Source organism: Carassius auratus, chromosome 32, assembly GCF_003368295.1.
Source record: "Carassius auratus strain Wakin chromosome 32, ASM336829v1, whole genome shotgun sequence".
In the NCBI taxonomy this organism is placed as follows: Eukaryota; Metazoa; Chordata; class Actinopteri; order Cypriniformes; family Cyprinidae; genus Carassius; species Carassius auratus.
Genome location: NC_039274.1, coordinates 6,171,468 through 6,196,130, shown reverse-complemented (window position 1 = coordinate 6,196,130; position 24,663 = coordinate 6,171,468). Strand labels below are relative to the sequence as shown.

Below are 24,663 nucleotides of genomic sequence, written 5' to 3'. Positions count from 1 at the left end.
AAAGACGCTGCAGAGCGTGATGTCATAGCACAACAATTACAGCGTATTAAAGGTCCCGTTTTACACGCTTTTTTGAAGCTTTGATTGTGTTTAAAGTGTGCAATATAACATGTGTTCATGTTTCGCGTGTAAAAAAACACAGTATTTTTCACACAATTCACCTATCTGTATACTGCTGTTCTATAAAGTCCCTCCTTCAGAAATATGTAACGAGTTGTGAGTTTTGAGAAGCAAGTGGGCAGGAGCATGTGCAGGAGATGTATTTATAGTCACAGAGATGCGCATGAAAACCGCATTTGTTTTTTTGCACAGCCCTAACATCTAGTTAACAAAGCTAAACAGCATTGCCCTTTGTGTAATAATTTACAGAAACTGTTAAACGCAACAACTTAAATAATAAAATACATTTACCGGTTGTGGTCCATAAACAACACCTTCTACTGCTCCATCTTTCAAAAACAATCTTTTTGCGAATCCGGCATTAAACTGATTGAGATTGAGAAAGTTGTCCTCAGCAAGCTGTCCTCAGCAAAATTTGCTGCACATTGTTTTACATGTAGATTATAATTTTCCGGAACCGAGTTAAACATAAATTGTAACCATTAATCTCCAAGTACAGCGTCCCTGGGAAGCCCAAACAAAGATGATTGGACTCAGAGATGAAAGTAACAGCGTTTCAACGACATGGTGACAAACACAAACGCAGCTCTTCCTCTTCTCTTCGATGGAGCGCAACAAGGCTACGCCCCCCTTTTTGTGTATTCCTGTGGGCGGAGGTTAGTCAAAAAACTGTTTTAGTGACATCATTACTGCAGCAGGAACTAGAGGGCTGTAGTCCAAACGGGTCGTTTTTTTGTAGGCAAATTCTGTTAAATAAAATATCTCGCTTGGCATTGAACTTTGAGCTTTAGAATTTTACAGATATTATTTATACTCTAACAACAACATTACACACTGACTAAAGTTTAAAACATGGGATCACGAAGAAGGGGACCTTTAAGAAATTTCACATGCTCAAAGCTAGTGTGACCACGGCTTAACCGTGTAATCTAAAAAAAGCCTGCATCATCACAACATTCCATTTAGAACTGTTTTTATACGCACAATCAAATATTCAACATCTTTTTTTCCTGCCGTATCAGGCAAATGTGCTGCATGAATTTTAATAACCTGTGAATAATTTACATACAATATTCTTTCCTCTTGTGGGTTCTTTAACATCCCTCGTTTTCACAGACTTTTTACCTTTTCTTTTTCACACACTTTCTGATCTCTCTCATTAATTCAACCATGCATCCAATGAATTCTTATGAACCTTCCTTTTCTTTGCTTGGAATCTGATAGATAGGACTCGTATATCATCCCACTGAACATACACAGATTGAAGTAGTGCCTGAGATCTTAGTCACACTGCTCTTCTAGTAGTCAAATCTGAAATCTTAATTAGTGGTAATAGAGTGAGGGTTGTCAGAGAAGCAGCTAAATTTAAGCAAGGTAGATGTGTCTACAGATCTATGTCCATAAAACTCTCCAACTGCACGTCACCATGGGCCCTCTGTGAATTGAAAAGAGAGTCACACACATTCTCCCTTGACAATGATCCTTTAGACACGTCAGGTTCAATTTAAGTTCAAGCTTATTTTCCACATCACAAGCTCTGCAAATTGCTATATTTTTAGACAAATCAACCAACGCAGTTCCTTTCTGTTCTCAGACGTTACTGCACTTCACAAGTTTTCACATAATTGCATGTTTAGATTTTGAAGCTGTGAAACTGAATTATATGGTTTATTGAGCTTGTCACTTTGACACAGATACCCTAGAAATGGCCCTGCTGCTGACCACAACAAAACTATTTAGAACCATATTACAATATGCTTTACTGATGTGTTATAAATATATTAGTATTATTTAGTAATTAGTATTGTAAAATACATTTAAAATAGTAAACTATAAAAAATTAACTATTTTCTTAAAAGATAACACACACTATCTTATGCAATCGATCACATTACTTAAGCCAGAGAGAGCACAGAAGAAAGCAAGAGACTCAAAAAATAACCACACAGAACACAAGGCATGGAACTGCAATGGTCCTCTTTTACCCTCTCTCTCTCTCTTTCTTTCTCCTTCTTCCTGCCTCTCTATGATCATGTGTAAAACTTAAATTTCCAGTATATTGTAAATGAATAAATTGCTGTCTGATTTAGGGTCATATTTTATATTCTTTTTGAAGTGACAAGAAAAGAAGTGATTACTTCCATCTGTTCTCAGGTATGCACACACATCTGTGGAATGACTTGTAGGCTGCAGTCCACAAACACCATCAAATTTAACTGAACTTGAGCAGTTCTGTAAATATTGGGAAAATATTTCAAAGTCTAGATGTGCTAAGTTAGTAAAGACAGAGACAAACCCCAACAGACAGCTAAAGGTGGTTCAACAAAATACTGACACAAGGGGGTTTTCCTTTTACCAACTCAGTGATTCTGATTTTTATTTATTTTTTCTGCCATGCTGGTGTTATATCTTACACTTCGATGTTATAAGTTGCACTGAGTAAATACAGCTGCATAAAACAAAAACTGTGTCTGTCGTCGTTTCAGGCTGAACAGAAAGGAACTGCGTTGGTTGATTTGTCTAAAAATATAGCAATTTGCAGAGCTTGTGATGTGGAAAATAAGCTTGAACTTAAATTGAACCTGACGTGTCTAAAGGATCATTGTCAAGGGAGAATGTGTGTGACTCTCTTTTCAATTCACAGAGGGCCCATGGTGACGTGCAGTTGGAGAGTTTTATGGACATAGATCTGTAGACACATCTACCTTGCTTAAATTTAGCTGCTTCTCTGACAACCCTCACTCTATTACCACTAATTAAGATTTCAGATTTGACTACTAGAAGAGCAGTGAAGTGGGTGATTCTTTTCTATACCCAGTGAACATATAAAATATAGTTAGTAGCAAAACAGACTGTAGCTTTGCACAAATACTGTCAGAGCTCTCAGTATGGGATAATAATGGGAGTCATGAAGACTCAGGTCAGCCAATCTCCTGTGTTCCTGCTGTTACTAGACAGCTTGCATCAGGATGGAATGAAGGAAGCATGTGAACTTTTCTGTGTGCACAGAGCAGAGCTCACATGCTGGAAAAAGAAAGCCCTTCTGCTGCTGAAATAGGACACTAGAACACTAGAAAAGTAATTCAGCAAATTCCAGGTGTAATTTAATAAATACATATATTTGCCCCCATAAATAAAAGTGGTTTTCATTAAATTATGATAAAAGTATGAATATTAACAAAAATATTTCATACTAAACATATTTACATTTACATTAATTAATTTAGCAGATGCTTTTATCCAAAGTGACTTACAAATGAGCAATCAAAAACAGCAAAAAGAGCAATGATATAAAAGTGCTATAACAAGTCTCAGTTAGGTTAACATAGTACACGTAGCAAGGACTTTTAAATAATATAATAAATAAAAATAAAACAGAAAAAATAGAAAAAGAATAGAGCAAGCTAGTGTTAGAGGTCTTATATATATATATACATACATACACACACACACACACACACACACACACACACACACACACCCACACACACACACATAATTACATAATAAATTAAAATAAAATAGAATACAAAAAGATTAGAAAGGTAGTTAGATTTTTTTAAAGAACAGAATAAGAATAGTGAGTGTTAAAGTTAGAGGGTCAAATAAAGATGGAAGAGATGGGTTTTAAGCCGATTCTTGAAGATGGCTAAGGACTCAGCTGCACGGATTGAGTTGGGGAGGTAATTCCACCAGGTGGGAACATTTAATTTAAAAGTCTGTAAAAGTGACTTTGTGCTTCTTTGGGATGGCACAATCAAGTGATGACACTTGCAGAACGCAAGCTTCTAGAGGGCACATACTGTAAGTCTGAAGTAATACATGTAGGTAAATGGGTAAAGAGCCAGTGGTAGCTTTGTAGGCAAACATCAATGCCTTGAATTTTATGCGAGCAGGTATTGGTAGCCAGTGCAAATTGATAAACAGAGGTGTGACGTGTATTATTTTCGGTTCATTGAAAATTAATCTTGCTGCCGCGTTCTGAATTAATTGTAAAGGTTTGATAGAATTGGCTAGAAGAGAGCATTGTCCAGCCTGGACAGAACAAGAGCTTGAACAAGGAGTTGTGCAGCATGTTCTGAAAGAAAGGGCCTGATCTTCTTGATGTTGAATAAAGCAAATCTGCAGGATCGGACAGTTTTAGCAATGTGGTCTGAGAAAGTCAGCTGATCATCAATCATAACTCCAAGGCTTCTGGCTGTTTTTGAAGGAGTTATGGTTGATGTGCCTAACTTGATGGTGAAATTGTGATGAAATGATGGGTTTGCTGGAATCACAAGCAGTTCTGTCTTGGCAAGGCTGAGTGGAAAGGGATGGTACATCGTCCAGCAAGAAATGTCTGTTAGACAAGCTGAGATGCGAGTAGCTACCATCGGATCATCAGGATGGAATGAGAGGTAGAGTTGAGTGTCATCAGCATAGCAGTGGTATGAAAAGACATGTTTCTGAATGACAGAACCTAATGATGCCATGTAGACAGAGAAGAGAAGTGGTCCAAGAACTGAGCCCTGAGGCACCCCAGTAGTTAGATGTTGTGACTTGGACACCTCACCTCTCCAAGATACTTTGAAGGTCCTATCTGATAGGTAAGACTCAAACTGATGAAGTGTGGTTCCTGATATGCCCTTTACCAGTAGGGTTGATAGGAGGATATGGTGGTTAACCGTGTCAAAAGCAGCAGACAGATCAAGCAGGAAATAAGTACTGAAGATTTGGATTCTGCTCTTGCCAGTCTTAGGGCTAAAGATACAAAGATTTAGTAAAATTCAGTATATTTTGATTGATGAATCTTTATTTAGATAAATAAATAAATAAATAAATAAAGGTTACTTAAAATAAATATTTTAGGTCATCATAGGTGTTCAACTGACAGACATTTATGAACCCCTGACATCAGCTGTACTCCATCACATTTTACCATGTTTAAATCCATCTGAGTTTAACAGATTTTTCCAAAACAATGGTGCATAAAATAAGAAAAAATCTACAGATTGGCCTGCTCATAACCCATAAATCACCTACAGTTTATCTATTACTCAGCTATCTGTGCAGAAAAATGTAGGAAAACTCATAGCTATGCAGGTCTTATGCAAAATAAAATATATGTATATAAATGTATATTGTGTTCCTTTAGTTCAAGTGGTAGAGCATTCTTTAGCAAGCGCAATGTTGGGGATTCGAATCCCAGAGAACACGTTAAGAATTTTTTTTTAGCTTGAATGCAATGTAAGTCGCTTTGGATAAAAGCGTCTGCTAAATGCATACATTTAATTTAAATGTAATTTAATTTAGCAAGAAAAAGGGTTATCAGCATTTTTCTCTGCTGACTACCATTACCTGTGCCCACACAGAGCTGCAAATGGACCACATGATAATATATGAATGACCATATATACCTCATGCTTTTGTAAGGGTATGTATGTGAGGAAACAGAAGAACAGCAGCTTTAGGCAGTTTGTTCAGTTGGGCGGTAAAAAGAATGCCATTCTGACCCTTTGGGAAGGAACCACGCCAGAACACTTGTGCAGACAAGAACACATGGTACCCTGTCCTCTCACTGTAGCTCACAAATACTTATACACAGACACACGAACAGCTCCCAGGATGCTGAATCATAGAGACATGCTATCTTTTGTAACTGTGTGCACTTTATCCTCAAAAATAGTTTGTCTTCATGCGGTTTTCGCTTTAAAGGCCTTATTTAAGTCCAAATAAATAATACTTTCAGTTGTAATTAAAAGAAATACTTAAGAAATATAAGTTTTGATTTAATTTACAGTGTCAGTGTGAAAGCAGCTGCTGTTGCAGTTATGCTGCTGTTTTGCTTATATGTACAGCTTTTGTTTTTTTCTTCAAGTTTTGTGTTCTACGTTCTTGATCTGACTTTCTTTTACCATTTTGTGCTTCTCTGTGAAGTAGTGATTTTGAGCATGTATTTTATCTGCATGAGTCTAGCATCTGTTCTTTCTAATTAGCCACCAGGAAATGGATGAAGAGAGAAAGAGACAAACAGAGAGAGTGGATGAGAGATAGAGAGAGAAAGGGGGGGGGGGTGGAGGAAAGTAGGGAGAGAACACAACAGTGGCAAAAGAAGAAAAGGAAGAAAAGGTGAGAAAAAAAGAGACAGAAAATGTGACCAAAAATAAAGAAGGGATAAATTCTATCATAAAAGTACACTCTAAAAAAAAGGTACTTCCTGAGTTCTTTCGGGAGGTTAAGGTTCTATTTCAGAGTGAAAGTGATGTGACATACAGACAAGTATGGTGACTCATACTCAGAAATTGTGCTCTGCATTTAACCCATCCAAAGTGCATACGCACAGCAGTGAACACACACCCGGAGCAGTGGGCAGCCATTTATGCTAAAAAGACTAGATTTCACAAATAAGTAAAGAACTAATGTAGGCCTAAGACCATAGGCTTAAAAGTTACCTAGTTACAGGTCTACAGTGTGTGTGTGTGTGTGTGTGTGTGTGTCTCTCTCTCTCTCTCTCTCTCTCTCTCTCTCTCTCTCTCTCTCTCTCTCTCTCTCTCTCTCTCTCTCTCTCTCTCTCTCTCTCTATATATATATATATATATATATATATATATATAAATATATGTATATATATATATATAAACCAGGACTCTCTTCTCTTCAAAAATTTACATATTTCAAGCTTGTTGCATTATTTTGTATGTGTATGAAACAACAACTCTCTGTATATTGTGATGTTGTATATGTATATTTCCTGGCTTGTCAGCACTCATTTTATTTGCTGCTGAAAGAAATAAATTAAAAGGTTTTAAAATTGGGATGTATTTTGTTTCCCAGTAAGCATTTAGCACAGGAATTTGAATCTTTAAAGCTGTAATTTTGTAAGAAATTATTAGTTATCATCCATCTTAAGTAAAACTGTAATTTAGAAGCATATTGGCACCTCTATGGTAGTCATATGACACCTCTAATGGTTGTGTAACACTTTCAGACAAATGTGCTAATTAAGCTTATCTTTAAGGATATGTGCCATATAGTACCAAAAGAGGTCCCCTTATGATAAAAAGCCAAAGCTGTTGAGCATAATTTTTGTTGAAGCAATAAAGTGCTATATGGCACCTCTTATAGTTCTACATAGCACCATGTGACAAAGTGCTACTGTATATAGCACCTGTAAAAATAGGTGCTAAATGGCACTAAAAGTTGTTCCCCTATGATTACGAGCCAAAGAACCACTTTTAGTGCTATATAGCACCATTTTTTTATAGAGTAGTCCGTGACTCATGCATAAATCTTCTGAAGCCATAAGGGAAACCGATTAAGATTTATCTTGTTATTCACTGACAATCTTACCCTGCAGTGGTCTGCTGTTAATTGCTGTGAGATTATTGAGCTGAACTCAAGAACCGCAGGAGCACGTGACCCCAGAGTTATAAAACTCAGTTTACCTTCTTCACAAAACACAATTTGTGATGTAAAAGCAGGTAAACACAGATGGTAATTAAGAGAAAATGGACAAAAAGAATATTGGTTTATATAAGTGTGTGCTAAATCTTTAGCTGAAGAGACAGCTGAAGAAGAGTGGAAAATGAATGAAAAAAAAAACAGAAGGAATGGAAAAGAAGATGAAAATATGAAAATAAGAGGGAAAAAAGAGAGCACTTCAGGACAGATATAAGGACTGTCAATCTGTTCATCTGTGATGAGACCAGCAGTGGTACAGAAAATAATTGAATCCATGCAATATCACAGTTCAGTGCTCTGCACAGTGACTTTAAAACAGTTCACAAACAATCATGGCACCAACAGCATTTGGTTGCAGAAGTAAGATAAAAATACTTGCATTCATTTTCTGGTTTAGAATGCAGAGGTCTCACACACACACCATTTCTTTCTCAACTGCTATATTGATACACTGGATCTACATTGTAAATGCGCAGTGCACCATGACACAACAACACTATAGCAATCTCATTGTAATCAACAACACAATATAGACTACTTATTGTAAAAAGCTTTGTTCTTTACGATGGGAACAAATCTAGTTGTGCCGCAGCACTTGCTGACAGTTAAAAATGCTTTGAAGAATATTCATACGCAGTCTCATAAATCAGCAGCATACCAAAACAGCTTTAATGTGGCACTAAATTCTTCCCTCCATAACATGGAGAAGATCACAAGGCTACACAGATTTATGCATGTTATTCACAAAGTTATTCACAAGGTTATAAGGACTTCCACTTGACCATTGCTTGATTATTTATTATGTCCGGTCTTCTTATTCTGCCTGCTAATAATATAGCTCATATTTTAGAGGGTTTCATTTTGTGAAATCTGAAAAAAAGTAGGTCCTCTGGGCCTCCATATAGGTCATCTGAATGTCTATTGTATAAAACATTGCAAAAAAATGTTTGGTTTAAAATTTACTTTAGACCTGTGTCCATCGCAATAAAAATAACAGGTAAAAATAACAGGTAGTGGATCTCACTCAAGGGGAAATATCACAAGTATAGACAGACACTTTCATTCAGTGCCATCCAATCACACAGAGGTCCATCCACATGGATACTGTCAGTATCTGAACTGAAGCACAGTTAAAGGAGAGTGGGAAACTTTCACTCTGCAACTGAAAAAACCCTCCACTTGAAATGTTAATTTTAGATCTGCTGAGTGCAGGGGGCTTGTGTGTCTAGAGTACCTCTTATTGGACATGTCAGATGGTCAAGGTCATTTAATTCGGCTCTGTGAATGTGTGCATATCAGCATTCTCTGCTTGTGTGTGTCTTAGATTCTCTCGGTCTCCTTGATGAGTGTTTCATAAACGCGTTAAGGAAAGCAATCAATGATAAAAACTAACTCCTGCACCTCAGCATGCTCGTCATACAAACATACCTCAAGGTATGTGGTGTGTGAGTGGGTAACAATTTACTTTGAGGTGACGTACTTACAGTACACATTACATGTACTATAGTAATAACAGAAAATTATGCATAATTACAAGCAAGTAAACCTAAACAAACCTTTACGTATAGTCATAATTACACAGTATCTTTAGTGTAATTACACTGTTACAGTATACATTTACAGTGAACTGGGTAAATGTATAATGTGTAATGTATGTAAAGTTCATGAAGTTATAACATTTTTTAAATTAGGCTACCTAATACAAGGGTTTAAAAAGTAAGTTGTTGTCTTGATATTTAGTTGTGTTGCCTTAACTTAATAATTTGTCTTATTTTATATAAATTTAAGACATCTTGAGGCCTTCTTGGAGGTTTCCAGAGAACCCCTTAATGGGCCCAGGCTTTATGGTTGAGAAACATTCATTTTTCATTTATCTAGAATCTAGAATCTGAAGCTCAACAAACAAAGCCTTTCAACTTACTGTCCTGGCAGTCTGTGAATTGCAGGCCTCACCTTTACTTTTTCTTGAAGTTTTCCCAGGCTGACAGTTCTTTCTATGATGCGTGTGAGGATGCCCTGCTTGTCTTTCTCTAGAGATGAAGCCTGAGGATGGAGAAAGGGAACAGGAAGGGTTACACAGCTACAGGGAAAAAGAGGGACATTCCTCAATCCCAAGTCATCACTAGAGAAGTACTGTACGGATAAGAGCAAGGAGAGAGAGAGAGAGAGAGAGAGAGAGAGAGTCTAGTTACTTTGCTAAAAGTGGGTAAACAGCAAAGCAAGAGCAGCAGAGCAAATCTTTAAAAGTTTGACTAGATTTAGGGGTACTAACATTCTGTTGAGTTCAAACATGTACCCGAGCGACAGTGAGGCTCAATGCATGGAAAAAGAGGAGTATGAAACTTTCATAATCCCAAATTTTTAAGGCAGATGAATTCAGGGAATATAGTGTGTCCTCAGCCAAATCATGCTTTGTAAGTTAAAATAAAGTATGAGGAATTGGGAGTTTGTGATGTGGGATAGTGTGAACCTTTCATAAAATAGTAATTGGTACCCAACTGATCTGCTGCATGTGACATCATCTTGTCATGTGTACAGTTATTAAATACTTTTTCATTGGTAGAAGTGCATTGATTAGGTTGCCTCCGTATGGGTAGCTAGAAAATTAATTATTCCAATATTCTTAATATATTTTCAATACTTTAAATAAAAACAACTTGATCAGGTGTAGGAACAGTTCTCAGGAAAGATTATTTCCAACTGGCACGTTAATAAAAAACACAACTATAATCTTTGTAAGGCTGTGTGTGCACCAGGTGTTTTTTGCCAGCTGAAAATGCCCAGCATTTGATGAGCGCTTGAGAGCACAGTGGGTTTTCTTCAGTTGAGACACTGTGGTTGCTGATCCGGAATATCCGCTGTAGTAATATGGCAGGTGCATTGCAAATGAAATGTTTCTCCAAGTTATAATCGATCATAACAATAATATGGTAGTCCGATAATTCCATGTGGTAAAGACAAATACTCTGAAACAAGCAATATTGACTTCTCCACTGTTGTTCAGTTCAGTCGTAGTGCAAGCAGGGTGTGATGGTTGATCGGTATTAGTCCCGCCCCTCCTACACTGTGATTGGTCAGCTGGATGTGATGACATTGATGAGCGCAGCGTTTTACCCAAAGTTGAACATTCTTCAACTCTCTGAGGCAAGAATAAAAATGCACCTGGAGTTTTAAAATAACCTGCGCTCCTATTGAAAGCAATTGAAAAACATACACTAGCTTCAGGAAAAAAATGCTTTGGTGGACATAAGAACTATCTTATGTTAAAGGGTTCGAAAGAGAACGAGTCAATCTTTTGTACAGAGAAAAGTACAGAGCAGAACTAACAAGAAGCACAGATCAAGACATATGAAGAAATAAACAGATGGCAGCTCACACAGCATGTGTGTGAATTTCTGTAAAAGTACCATGTGCATGAGCTGGTCTCTTTCATGGGTGGTTCTTTCTGCAAGTGTGACAATGTTGGCAAGGTACTGATGAGCGATGAGCTCTTTCTCTAAAGAGTCTTCAACCTGTTGCTTCAGAGCACTTATCCGCCTCTGAGCTTTCCTAAGGAGGATGAGAGGATAAGACACAAATGGTAATCTGAAATTAAAATCTTACTCAAGTCAGTATTTATGCGAGTTTAGATTAGAAAACATACAGTGGGGTCTGAAACCACATTGAAAAACTGACAATGAAAATCTAAGTTTCAGAATTTTGAAAAATGTAAACAGGAAATGAATAGAGAAATGGAAGATTCTGCATCCCCAGCATGTAAATTTGAGACATCTGAACACCTTGGATTTTCTTGCTTCCTTAAATATACTCAACTCATTCAGGGAAACATCAGGGATCATCAGGTTTTGCACAAACTTGTTGAGTTTAGCTTGAGTGCTACTGTCATTAAAACTATATCTGATCAATAAAATACTAACACATTCTGGAATTCATGTTAATTATCTATTCCATGATTCACTAACATCACACATTCTGCTAATAAAACCATTTCCAAAGAAAAACAGTGTATTAAACAATAAAAATGCTAAATATACCATTCAAAAATTTGGGTTCAGTAAATTTTTTTAAAGAAATTGATACTTTTTAATTTTAGCAAGGATGCAAAAATACATAAAAATGTAATTGTTTAATTGCTAAAACGTGAAGACTGTAATAATTGCAGCTGAAAATTCAGCTTTACCATCACAGGAATAAATTACATTTGAAAATATATTAAAACAGAAATTTGTAAAATATTTCACAACATTACTATTCTCTTGATCAAATAAATGCATCTTTAAAAAAAGCTCACATCCTTTCAACTTCTCCTCCCCTATAAGGTCTCTCATTATTATCTGCCATTTAAATTTATTCCTAATTCTAGCCCTGTAAGCCACTAACTCAGTGGTCTAAATCTTCCAGCAAGCAGTTGCACACAGGGCATTAAAAACATTGCAAAAATGACTCACTTCCATACACATTTCACCCATACATACTGTACACACCAGGGAAAGAGTGAGAGAGACAATAGAAAACAACAGAAAAAAAATGTGCACATTCAAAGTGTCTTCTGAATGTTTGCATGTGTGTTTTCATGTGCTTGAATGTTTTAACCTATTAGCTTGCTGTGAAAGCTGGAGCTCTGTTTCCATGTGCTTGATGTCTGTGTTAAGGTTGGTTTTGTCCAGCAGCAGAGCCTTTCTCTTGGACTCCAGCGCACTCACACGAGCCAACAGCTCTTCAACCTCACTATTCTTCAACCTCTCATGATCCTGCAGCTGTCTGAAAGACAAACAAACATGCGACTGAGTGAAAAAAAAACACTCAAGGTTAAAGCATTCAACTTTACAAATGGAGTAAACAGCATTGCTATTCCAAGGTTCTTTCAGTAATCCTTGTTATGTTGGCTTGGCAACAAGCCAACATACTGTTATGCTATTTAAACTTCTTCTTTTTCTTATTATTATTTTTCTGACACAGAAATTCTAAACGCTACTCCTCCTAGGGCTTTAAAGCCACAAGCCCCAAACTCGGCAGACACCTGCGGGATAGAGCGGTGCAGGTTGCTATATCTTTTCAGAATGATCAGACTTAAAGTTTTTTTTTTATTAATTTTTAAATGTAAAAACTCATTACCCATAGACTTCCATTGTCTGAGAAAAATCGCGCCCCTACTGGTTGCAATACCCGGAGTTTTGTTTACTTTCACTTTTACATTGGTTAAAAATACAAGTAAATAATACAATTTCCCTCAAACTGACAAGCTAAACCAACATATCTGATTACAGGGGTCAGGGCTCATTAATAATTTATTTCTGGGCAGAGACCAGTCAGACGAGAGAAGAATCACGGCTGGTCAGCTGCTGGAGGCATTGTCTCTTAGAGCTCACAACGAGCGAATTTATTCTTATTTAAGACATTTTAAAACGGCGATTGCACGCAATCCACACGTTAGAGCACACCAAGAGCTAAATTCAGATGTTTCTGAACTGTTTAAAGTAATAACATGATATATTCGCGGCAGCCAACTGCCCGCGAGCTAGCGATGTATTTCTCTGAACACTTGAAGTCCACAGAGAAATTACAGCCTTTCACATTAAAACACTGCAGCGAAACGGCACAAAACAATTAGAAGAATATATTATACACATGAAAATGAGTGTTTATATGTGTTTGTGAGATTTATCTGTCAGGCTGAACATCGCAGCGATTGCTCAGCGTTGCATAACATGGTAAAGCAGGGAGCTACACTGAGACCAAAAGGGTCGCATGCATCACTGATTATTTTTGTACCTACTTATGTGTTATGCTTTGATTTAATATGAACATTTATTAAAACAGAAATGTGTATTTTAAGAATACGTTTTATAACGTAAATTATGTCTCTGGCCAAAGAACAGAGAGAAAGACGAGAGAGAAATGAGCGCTTCCAAAAATAATATCACAGCGAATTGCACGAATCCACCCATTAGAACACAACAAGAGCAGAATTCAGGTGTTTTTGAACTGTTTATGTGTGCAAAATGAAATATAATTTGACAGCGTGATACAGCTTATGAATACTTGATGTCTGGGCAGACTGCGGTCAAGCCAGCCGCACTTCAGAAAAACACCGTCAAGCCAGCCGCGAGTGAAATTTATATGCGCGTGTATTACTATAATTACGGCAATAGCAGGAACAACAGAGAGGGAACGCGCTTTCAGAGCGCTTTTCATCTATACGTTCAGATTTGATCTATGACGACCTTTTTCGCCCATCTGCTCTAATATTCGTGTAACTTAATTGTTTTCCTTGACTGCTCTGTATTACTATAATTTTCAGCCTTTCAAAGCATTACAATTATTAGTAGAAAACGAGATATGGGACATTCATTGATTTAGAAGACACTTTTTTATGATGAGAAAGAAGCAATTAAAGGTCAGTTCTTAAAGAAGACATCCCATACTATATCCATACCTCACATAAAACCATTTTACTGGAGACTTTTAGAGATATAGGATAATATTACACTTTACAAGTCTTTAAAGATCCCATTTCTAACAAGTAGAAAAAAAACAATGGTCAGTTCTTATAAGGGACTTCGCATACTATATGCAAACTTAATATCAAACCATTGTACAACAGCATTTTTGAGATATGGGACATTATTACACTTTAAAGGGTTATAAAGATCATATTTCTAATAAATAGAAAAAAACAATGGTCAGTTCTTATCAGGGACGTCCCATACTATATACACAAAAAATCATTTTGCTAAAGCATTTTTGAGATATGGGTCCATATGGCGATTAAGAGGGCTATAAAGACCCCTATAGCAGAGTACAAAACTTTTTATCCACAGGAAGAAGGAGGCGGAAACCGGCCATCAATCAAATAAGGCTTTTAATAACAAAATAAACACAAAACACTGCGACAGCCCTTCACGGACGACTGTCGCTTACAAACAAAAACCAAGTACAAACTAAAATCATGGCCTGGCCTGGCCCTCTCTCGTTGTTCACTGTCGTCGCCCCCTCTTTTGTATCCTTCCATCTCCACCGTGGGACGCGAGACCGGTGAGTGGAGCAGGCGTCGCTCATTTCCAGTCACTCCACTGGCCTCATTCCGTTCTCATTTCTCTAATAAGTAGAAAAAAAACAAAGGTCAGTTCATATAAGGGACATCCCAAACTATATGCAAACCTCATATCAAACCATTTTACTGCAGCATTTTTGAGATATGCGTCCATATCGCGATTTAGAGGGCTATAAAGTCAACATTTCTAATAAGTAGAAAAAAACAAAGGTCAGTTCTTATCAGGGACATCACATACTATTTGCACCCTTCATATGAAACCATTTTACTGCAGCATTTTTGAGATATTGGACAATACAATGATTTAGAGGGCGATAAAGACACCATTTCTAATGAGTAGAAAAAAACAATAGTCAGTTCTTATCAGGGACATCCCATACTATATGCACACTTCATATGAAACCATTTTACTGCAGCATTTTTAATAAATGGGACAATACAATGATTTAAAGGGCTATAAAGACACCATTTCTAATAAGTAGAAAAAAACAATAGTCTGTTCCTATAAGGGATTTCCCATACTATATGCACACCTCATATCAAAACCTTTTACTGCAGCATTTTTGACATATGGGTCCAAATGGTGATTTCGATGGCTATAAAGACACCATTTATAATAAGTAGAAAAAAACAATGGTCAGTTCTTATAAAGCACATGCCATACTATATGCACACCTCATATCAAAGCATTTTACTGCAGCATGTTTGAGATATGAGTCCATATGGCAATTTAGAGTGCTATAAAGACCCCATTTCTAATAAGTAGAAAAAAATAATAGTCAGTTCTCATCAGTGACGTCCCATACTATGAGCACATCTCATATCAAACCATTTTACTGCAGCTTTTTCCAGAAATGGGAAATTATTACACTTTAACGGGCTGTGAAGATCCCATTTCTAATAAGTAGAAAAAAACAATGGTCAGATCTTATAAAGGACATTCCATACTATATGCATAAATCATATCAAACCATTTTACTGCAGCATTTTTGAGATATGGGTCCATGTGGCAATTTAGAGGGCTATAAAGACAACATTTCTAATAAGTAGAAAAAAACAATAGTCAGTTCTTATCAGGGACGTCCCATACTATATGCACCCTTCATATGAAACCATTTTACTGCAGCATTTTTAAGATACGAGACATTTTTACACTTTAAAGGGCTATAAAGATCCCATTTCTAATAAGTAGAAAAAAACAAAAGTCAGTTCTTATCAGGGACATCCCATACTATATGCACACCTCATATCAAACCATTTTACTGCAGCATTTTCAAGATACGGGACATTATTAAACTTTAAATGGCTGTAAAGATCCCATTTCTAATAAGTAGAAAAAAACAATGGTCAGTTCTTATCAGGGATGTCCCATACTATATGCACACCTCATATCAAACCATTTTACTGCAGCATTTTCGAGATATGGGACATTATTACATTTTAAATGGCTGTAAAGATCCCATTTCTAATAAGTAGAAAAAAGCAACAGTCAGTTCTTATCAGGGATGTCCCATACTATATGCACACCTCATATCAAACCATTTTACTGCAACATTTTTGAGATATGGGTCCAAATGGTGATTTGGAGGGCTATAAAGGCATCATTTCTAATAAGTAGAAAAAAACAAAAGTCAGTTCTTATCAGGGACCTCCCACACTATATGCACACCTCATATCAAACCATTTTACTGCAGCATTTTCAAGATATGGGACATTATTACATTTTAAAGGGCTATAAAGATCCCATTTCTAATAAGTAGAAAAAAACAACAGTCAGTTCTTATCAGGGACCTCCCACACTATATGCACACCTCATATCAAACCATTTTACTGCAGCATTTTTGAGATATGGGTCCAAATGGTGATTTAGAGTGCTACAAAGACCCCATTTCTAATAAGTAGAAAAAAACAATGGTCAGTTCTTATAAAGGACATGCCATACTATATGCACACCTCATATCAAACCATTTTACTGCAGCATTTTCGAGATATGGGACATTATTACACTTTAAATGGCTGTAAAGATCCCATTTCTAATAAGTAGAAAAAAACAATGGTCTGTTCCTATAAGGGATGTCCCATACTATTTGCACACCTCATATCAAACCATTTTACTGCAGCATTTTTAAGATACGGGACATTATTACACTATAAAGGGCTGTAAAGATCCCATTTCTAATAAGTAGAAAAAAACAAAAGTCAGTTCTTATCATGGACATCCCATACTATATGCACACCTCTTATCAAACCACTTTACTGCAGCATTTTCGAGATATGGGACATTATTACACTTTAAATGGCTGTAAAGATCCCATTTCTAATAAGTAGAAAAAAACAATAGTCAGTTCTTATCAGGGACCTCCCATACTATATGCACACCTCATATCAAACCATTTTACTGCAGCATTTTCAAGATACGGGACATTATTACACTTTAAATGGCTGTAAAGATCCCATTTCTAATAAGTAGAAAAAAAACAATGGTCTGTTCCTATAAGGGACGTCCCATACTATTTGCACACCTCATATCAAACCATTTTACTGCAGCATTTTTAAGATACGGGACATTATTACACTATAAAGGGCTGTAAAGATCCAATTTCTAATAAGTAGAAAAAAACAAAAGTCAGTTCTTATCATGGACATCCCATACTATATGCACACCTCTTATCAAACCATTTTACTGCAGCAGTTTCGAGATATGGGACATTATTACACTTTAAATGGCTGTAAAGATCCCATTTCTAATAAGTAGAAAAAAACAACAGTCAGTTCTTATCTGGGATGTCCCATACTATATGCACACCTCATATTAAACCATTTTACTGCAGCATTTTTCAGATATGGGACAATACAATGATTTAGAGGGCTATAAAGACACCATTTCTAATAAGTAGAAAAAAACAATAGTCAGTTCTTATCAGGGATGTCCCATACTATATGCACACCTCATATCAAACCATTTTACTGCAGCATTTTCAAGATATGGGACATTATTACACTTTAAATGGCTATAAAGATCCCATTTGTAATAAGTAGAAAAAAAGAATAGTCAATTCTTATCAGGGACCTCCCATACTATATGCACACCTCATATCAAACCATTTTACTGCAGCATTTTCGAGATATGGGTCCAAATGATGATTTGGAGGGCTATAAAGACGTAATTTCTAATAAGTAGAAAAAAACAATGGTTAGTTCTTATCAGGGACGTCCCATACTATATGCACACCTCATATCAAACCATTTTACTGCAGGACTTTTGAGATATGGGACATTATTACACTTTAACGGGCTTTAAAGATCCCATTTCTAATAAGTAGAAAAAAACAATGGTCAGTTCTCATAAGGGACATCCCATACTATATGCACACATAATGGTTTGATATAAAACCCAGTCTACTGCAACATTAATGAGATATGGACCTATATTGTGCTTTAGGGGGCTATAAAGATAAAGGGTATATTCACTTCAGAGGCTCATAGAGAAATGTAATGTTTTCTAAAATCTATGAGTAAATCCATGGAAAACATTTTACTGTATGGTTTTTTTAAGAGCTAGCAAGTATTTCACATATAGAGTTATAAAACATTACATTTATCTATTCCAATAATAATAATAATAATAATAAACAATTGTCATAAGGGACATCACCAAATATGTGCAGCCATTATAAAAAACATTTCAGTTTACCAATCTGGAACTGCATGCATTCAGAGTCAGTTCTGAGACTTTGCTTAACTTTGAGACATGTAGAAATGTCAGCTTATAAAAGTAGAGGAAAACGATGCCCATTTCATGCAAGGCACCTCCTACTTTATTAGCACAGCTAAAATAAAATCTGGGTACTTTGGCAGTTTGGACTTACATGTATTCTAATTCAACAAAATGCTATTTAACTACATAAGTAGTAATACTTACTATTTTTAAAAGGCACACAATAATACTACCTTCGTGCAGAGTTCAGTGTCAATCCTGCTCCAGCAAACCTTTCTGTAACTATGAATTGTTCTTGACTCTTAATTAGATTAGGGTTGGAACTGAACTTTAAGGGAGATTTCCAGAAACAAGACTGGGGATACGATATGATCCATTCATCCATTGAATGAAAGCTACTCTAAACTTTCACAGAGCAAAGACTCCATATTTGGTGTTTAGAAAGTGTGTGAAGTATAGTGTGACAGACAAGTGTGTGTGACTTCATATTTGCTGAAAGAATAGGGAGTGCCTTGCATGCAAAGGCCATTATTTTTATCTACTGTATGTATTTAACCTGATGTTTATATAAACCTCAAAACTGGGGAAAAAATATCCAGTCTATAATATATATATAAAGTAGCTCATATTCTATCAGCACAGATAGTCTGAAGTCTGATATATATATATATATATATATATATATATATATGTATATATATATATATATATATATATATATATATATATATATATATATATATATATATATATATAATATTTTTAAATTTGGATGTATGCAACAAACTGCCAAAGTAAACAGACTTCAGATTATCTGTGCTGATAGAATATGAGCTACTTTGTAAGAAAAGGCCATTATTTCTTTTAAGTATTTGAAAAAAACATTTCTATAGGTTGCAAAAAATGAGGAAATATTAAAATGTATTTGAGTGTTTTGTTCTATATGAATGCATGCTTCTACAAACTGCCACAGTACACAGACTTCACATTAGGTGTGCTTAAAATGTAGGAGGAACTTTAGAAGGAATGGCCTTTTTTTAAACTTATTTGAAATAGTTCTCAAAACTGGAGTTTCTGAGGATTTTCTTGATTTTTAACCCCAAATTGCTATCGTAAAATATCTTTATACACCAAATACTTCAGTAAAATAGTTTTATATAAGATGTGCTTGTGGGATGTCCCATGTACTAACTGATCATTGTATTCTTCTACTTATTAGAAATGGGGTCTTTCTAGGCCTCTGAAACAGAATACATTTCAGAAAAAAAGAAAAACATCTTTGCAAAATGCTAGAAATGCAGTAAAACTTTTTTATATAAGGTGTGAATATAGTATGGCACCTCCAATATACAAACTAAATATTGTTTTTTTTTTCAACTTATTAGAAATGGGGGTTCCACTTTATATTGTGTCCCTAATACCTGTGTACTTAGTAATTAGATGTGTATGTAGTATGTAACCACAGTGTAAGTACACATTGGTACATAGTATCTATAGCTCTAATGTTTGTGTAACTACATATTTGTAATAACCCATTGAATGGTATGTGTAAGTACAAATGTGCAACAGGACATTGGTGATAAAATTTATTGGTAAGAAAGTACAAATGTGTAACAGGACTAATAGCAATATTCAATTTATTATGTAATTACCCCTATGTTACACTGCAGTGGCAAGTAAATTAGGCTTTACATATAAAATGTGGTTGGTGTCCACAATGTTGCACTTTAAATGAAGTCGACAGTTCCTGAGGAGTTACCATGTAAGTACACGGGTATTAAAGTGGTGCACCAACTCCTCCCACTTTACAGAACCCTAAACCCACCCATCTCCACCACCTGGATCAAATGGTTCAAATTACTCTTATACATATTGTTGTTACAAAATGTAGATTTACATGTCCTGTTATACATTTGTACTTGCACAAACCATTCTGAGGGTTGTTACAAAAATATTATAGCCATGGATACTATATACCAATGTATACTTACACTGTGTTATATATTACGTACACATGTAGTTACATTGTATATACACAGGTATTAAGAACACTTAAGATAATGTGGGAGCGACATGGGATATTTATAGCCCAAAGAATCACCATATAGTCCCATATCTGAAAATGCTGCTGTAAAATGGTTTGATATGAGGTGTGCATATAGTATGGGACATCCCTTAAAGGAGCTGACATTTGTTTTTCAACTTATTAGAAATGTGGTCTTCTAAATTACCATATGGACCCATATCTCAAAAATGCTGCAGTAAAATGGTTTGATATGAGGTGTGCATATAGTATGGGACGTCCCTGATAAGAACTGACTATTCTTTTTTCTACTTATTAGAAATTGGATCTTTATAGCCCTTTAAAGTGTAATAATGTCCCATATCTCAAAAATGCTGCAGTAAAAGGGTTTGATATGAGGTGTGCATATAGTATGGGATGTCCTTTATAAGAACTGACCATTGTTTTTTTCTACTTATTAGAAATGATGTCTTTATAGCCCTCCAAATCACCATTTGGACCCATATCTCAAAAATGCTGCAGTAAAATGGTTTGATATGAGGTGTGCAAATAGTATGGGACGTCCCTTATAGGAACAGACCATTGTTTTTTTCTACTTATTAGAAATGGGATCTTTACAGCCATTTAAAGTGTAATAATGTCCCATATCTCGAAAATGCTGCAGTAAAATGGTTTGATATGAGGTGTGCATATAGTATGGCATGTCCTTTATAAGAACTGACCATTGTTTTTTTCTACTTATTAGAAATGGGGTCTTTGTAGCACTCTAAATCACCATTTGGACCCATATCTGAAAAATGCTGCAGTAAAATGGTTTGATATGAGGTGTGCATATAGTGTGGGAGGTCCCTGATAAGAACTGACTATTGTTTTTTCTACTTATTAGAAATGGTGTCTTTATAGCCCTCTAAATCATTGTATTGTCCCATATCTGAAAAATGCTGCAGTAAAATGGTTTGAAATGAGGTGTGCATATAGTATGGGACATCCCAGATAAGAACTGACTGTTGTTTTTTTTCTACTTATTAGAAATGGGATCTTTACAGCCATTTAAAGTGTAATAATGTACCATATCTCGAAAATGCTGCAGTAAAATGGTTTGATAAGAGGTGTGCATATAGTATGGGATGTCCATGATAAGAACTGACTTTTGTTTTTTTTCTACTTATTAGAAATGGGATCTTTACAGCCCTTTATAGTGTAATAATGTCCCGTATCTTAAAATGCTGCAGTAAAATGGTTTGATATGAGGTGTGCAAATAGTATGGCACATCCCTTATAGGAACAGACCATTGTTTTTTTCTACTTATTAGAAATGGGATCTTTACAGCCATTTAAAGTGTAATAATGTCCCATATCTCGAAAATGCTGCAGTAAAATGGTTTGATATGAGGTGTGCATATAGTATGGCATGTCCTTTATAAGAACTGACCATTGTTTTTTCTACTTATTAGAAATTATGTCTTTATAGCCCTCCAAATCACCATTTGGACCCATATCTCAAAAATGCTGCAGTAAAATTGTTTGATATGAGGTGTGCATATAGTATAGCATATCCTTTATAAGAACTGACCATTGTTTTTTTCTACTTATTAGAAATGGGGTCTTTATAGCCCTTTAAAGTGTAATAATGTCCCATATCTCAAAAATGCTGCAGTAAAAGGGTTTGATATGAGGTGTGCATATAGTATGGGATGTCCTTTATAAGAACTGACTTTTGTTTTTTTTCTACTTATTAGAAATGATGCCTTTATAGCCCTCCAAATCACCATTTGGACCCATATCTCAAAAATGCTGCAGTAAAATGGTTTGATATGAGGTGTGCATATAGTATGGGAAATCCCTGATAAGAACTGACCATTGTTTTTTTCTACTTATTAGAAATGGGATCTTTACAGCCATTTAAAGTGTAATAATGTCCCGTATCTTGAAAATGCTGCAGTAAAAGGGTTTGATATGAGGTGTGTATATAGTATGGGATGTCCTTTATAAGAACTGACTTTTGTTTTTTTCTACTTATTAGAAATGATGCCTTTATAGCCCTCCAAATCACCATTTGGACCCCATATCTCAAAAATGCTGCAGTAAAATGGTTTGATATGAGGTGTGCATATAGTATGGGAACATCCCTGATAAGAACTGACTGTTCTTTTTTCTACTTATTAGAAATGGGATCTTTACAGCCATTTAAAGTGTAATAATGTCCCATATCTCGAAAATGCTGCAGTAAATGGGTTTGATATGAGGTGTGCATATAGTATGGGAAATCCCTGATAAGAACTGACCATTGTTTTTTTTCTACTTATTAAAATGGGATCTTACAAGCCATTTAAAGTGTAATATGTCCCGGTAATCTTGACAAATGCTGGGCAGTAAAATGGTTTGATATGAGGTGTGCATATAGTATGGGACGTCCCTGATAAGAACTGACTATTGTTTTTTCTAACTTATTAGAAATGGTGTCTTTATAGCCCTCTAAATCATTGTATTGTCCATATCTGAAAAATGCTGCAGTAAAATGGTTTGAAATGAGGTGTGCATATAGTATGGGACATCCCAGATAAAGAACTGACTGTTGTTTTTTCTACTTATTAGAAATGGATCTTTATAGCCCTTTAAAGGTGTAATAATGTCCCCATATCTCAAAATGCTGCAGTAAAAGGGTTTGATATGAGGTGTGCATATAGTATGGGATGTCCTTTATAAGAACTGACCATTGTTTTTTTTCTACTTATTAGAAATGATGTCTTTATAGCCCTCCAAATCAACCATTTTGGACCCATATCTCAAAAATGCTGCAGTAAAATGGTTTGATATGAGGTGTGCAAATAGTATGGGACGTCCCTTATAGGAACAGACCATTGTTTTTTTTCTACTTATTAGAAATGGGATCTTTACAGCCCATTTAAAGTGTAATAATGTCCCATATCTCGAAAATGCTGCAGTAAAATGGTTTGATATGAGGTGTGCATATAGTATGGCATGTCCTTTATAAGAACTGACCATTGTTTTTTTCTACTTATTAGAAATGGGGTCTTTGTAGCACTCTAAATCACCATTTGGACCATATCTCAAAAATGCTGCAGTAAAATGGTTTGATATGAGGTGTGCATATAGTGTGGGAGGTCCCTGATAAGAACTGACTGTTGTTTTTTTCTACTTATTAGAAATGGGATCTTTATAGCCCTTTAAAGTGTAATAATGTCCCATATCTTCGAAAATGCTGCAGTAAATGGTTTAATATGAGGTGTGCATATAGTGTGGGAGGTCCCTTGATAAGAACTGACTTTTGTTTTTTTCTACTTATTAGAAATGATGCTTTATAGCCCTCCAAATCACATTTGGGACCCATATCTAAAAATGCTGCAGTAAAATGGTTTGATATGAGGTGTGCATATAGTATGGGACATCCCTGATAAGAACTGACTGTTTTTTTTCTACTTATTAGAAATGGGATCTTTACAGCCATTTAAAGTGTAATAATGTCCATATCTCGAAAATGCTGCAGTAAAAATGGTTTGATATGAGTGTGCATATAGTATGGGACATCCCTGATAAGAACTGACTGTTGCTTTTTCTACTTATTAGAAATGGGATCTTTACAGCCATTTAAAAGTGTAATAATGTCCTATCTCTGAAAATGCTGCAGTAAAATGGTTTGATATGAGGTGTGCATATGTATGGGAACGTCCCTGATAAGAACTGACTTATTGGTTTTTTTTTGTATCTTATTAGAAATGGTGTCTTTATAGCCCTCTAAAATCATTGGTATTGTTCCCATAGTCTGACATGCTGCAGTAAAAATGGTTTGATATGAGGTGTGCATATAGTATGGGACATCCCTGATAAGAACTGACCATTGTTTTTTTTCTACTTATTAGAAATGGGATCTTTATAGCCCTTTAAAGTGTAATAATGTCCCATATCTCGAAAATGCTGCAGTAAAATGGTTTGATATGAGGTGTGCATATAGTATGGGATGTCCTTGATAAGAACTGACTTTGTTTTTTTTCTACTTATTAGAAATGGGATCTTTATAGCCCTTTAAAGTGTAATAATGTCCCATATCTTAAAAATGCTGCAGTAAAATGGTTTGATATGAGGTGTGCATATAGTATGGGAATCCCTTATAAGAACTGACCATTGTTTTTTTTCTACTTATTAGAAATGGGATCTTTATAGCCCTTTAAATGTAATAATGTCCCATATCTCGAAAATGCTGCAGTAAAATGGTTTGATATGAGGTGTGCATATAGTATGGGATGTCCTTATAAGAACTGACCATTGTTTTTTTCTACTTATTAGAAA

The 24,663-nt window shown here is 35.6% G+C and overlaps 1 pseudogene; it reads right to left on the bottom strand.

Moving 5' to 3' along the window:
• The window catches only part of LOC113051434 (centrosomal protein of 89 kDa-like), a 92,854-nt pseudogene that overhangs the window by 27,361 nt on the left and 40,830 nt on the right, over positions 1 to 24,663 (bottom strand).